Below are 2,037 nucleotides of genomic sequence, written 5' to 3' on the forward strand. Positions count from 1 at the left end.
AAAAACTTTCATTCACAAATGGTATAATGCATAAATAAAGCTTATTTTTTTCATTTACATAGAAAATATTAAGAACAAAACACTCCCATGTTCTTGTACATGATACATACAAAACAAAGAAGAAACTATTATTCATATGGTACCTTCAAATATAAGAATGATACAATAGTCAAATATGTATATGATAAAATTTGAAACAAATCAATCCAAATTCACAAAATTTTGTCAGTTAAATTTTTTTTGTTGTCTGACAATAAATGAAACCAAAAACTTATGCATTGCAATTTTCAAAAACAAAACTTACAAATGGGTTTACCCCAAACAATAACAAAAACTTACATATTGCAACTTTAAAGAAAAAACTAAACATTCAACTACAAGAGCTCTAAAAACCCAACAAGAAGATCATATTCAGATCTTAAGAAGCTTACCCACGATTTCTTTGAGATGTTGGTTTATATCAATCCATTTCAAGTCCTGTAAACACACATAAACACAAAGTTAGACATACGCATAGATACAGGACGATGGTCAGCAGCACCGGAATTTTAGAAGGATGCATAGAGGAAACTAATATGTGGAAGCTATGAGGTAGCTTTTTGATAGAGAGACAGAAAGGGGAAGTGCAAAGAACGATAACAAAGGTGGTGGGTTTAGCAAGCAAAGATAGCCATGGAAGGAGAAAAAAGGTAGTGTCTCGCAACAACAATGATCTAGGAATTTTTATAAACAACTAATTGACTCTTGGTGATTTGCAAGATAAACATAGACTCATACAAACACACACAACCAAATTGAGAAACGATAAGGAAAGAAAGTAATACCTTGAACTAAACAAATTAACAAGCTCTCTAGTTGCTTATTTCTTTAAGAACATCAAACTAACTATGAAATTTTCAAATATAATAAGAACCTCTATTATCAATTGCAAAGAATACAATATAAAAAACGATGATATAGTCATAAAGAGAGTAACAACTATCTGACATTTGTGTTAATTTTCTAGTTCTAATGCAATTTCATCTACCGGAAGGACTTAAATGAGAGAACTTGAAACCAACATTTCATGATCAGCTACAATGAGATCAAAATCTACAAAACTAACATCTGACCTGCAAATCCCACACCAATATCCGATATTCAAATGATGGAGTAAAAACCCCAAACCCAATCCCCAAGAAAAAACAAACAATATCTTACCTTCAAACACAGATTCAGATTAACCCATCTGCAATTTTTTGGGTTTAATTAAGAATCAGTTCTAAATGAAAACTAAAATCGGAAACTATTAAAGAAAACCTACATGGCTTCGAATGATCTGCCGAATCTTTGAGTAGTCCACATCGGTTTCAAGGTTGAAGCGGCGATGCATATATCCTTAGGTTTCCAACGAGTGATGGAGATATGAATGAGGTGATGGTAGTAATGAAGTAGTGAAGACGAATGTGTTGATATGTGTAGGGTTTTAGAGATAGGTCTTAATAAGGTGTAGAAGTGGTAGAGGTGCGTTGGGGATGGGTAACAGTAGATATTGGTGAACAGAGAAACGTAGGCGAAGGAGGGTAGAGGCGAAAAATTATTGGGTGGCGGTGATAGACGGAAAGAGGCAGAGTGCCTACATTGGTGGTCAGACTGTGCGTGGTTAACGTTAATTTTAGAGAAGTAGGTAGGTGGCAGAGAAGGTGAAGCATGCGTGACTGTGGGTGGAGATTATAGAGGTGACGGAGTTGTGCGGTTGTGTGGCTGGTGAATTCCAACAGCTAGGGTTTTTCCATTGAATGAAGGAGATAATGTATAAAGAGATTGAAAAGCCGGTTATGGTTGTTGACCGATTAAACTGGCTGAAAGAAGGCCAGATCGGCTTCCTTGAGATAAATAAGGATTTTAACTTGGGGATTAAATAGCTTAGTCAAAATTCATGCATAGGTGATTGTACACTAAGTTTAAAAATTTAGACGATTTCAAATTTAATATTATTTTATTAATGGTTGTTTGTAATATTAGCTTAATCGTTTGTACGTCTTAAAAAAATAATAT

The 2,037-nt window shown here is 34.1% G+C and overlaps 1 long non-coding RNA gene across 1 annotated transcript; it reads right to left on the minus strand.

Annotated features, from left to right (window-relative positions):
* Positions 1–258: 258 nt before the first annotated feature.
* Positions 259–2,035, minus strand: LOC145017285 (uncharacterized). Its single transcript, XR_013666457.1, has 2 exons — positions 1,113–2,035; positions 259–477 (listed from the first exon to the last, which is right to left on the minus strand). It is a non-coding gene; the product is annotated as an uncharacterized LOC145017285 (long non-coding RNA).
* Between the last annotated feature and the right edge of the window lie 2 nt (positions 2,036–2,037).

This window comes from Lactuca saligna, chromosome 9, assembly GCF_052625555.1.
Source record: "Lactuca saligna cultivar CGN05327 chromosome 9, ASM5262555v1, whole genome shotgun sequence".
Taxonomy (NCBI): Eukaryota; Viridiplantae; Streptophyta; class Magnoliopsida; order Asterales; family Asteraceae; genus Lactuca; species Lactuca saligna.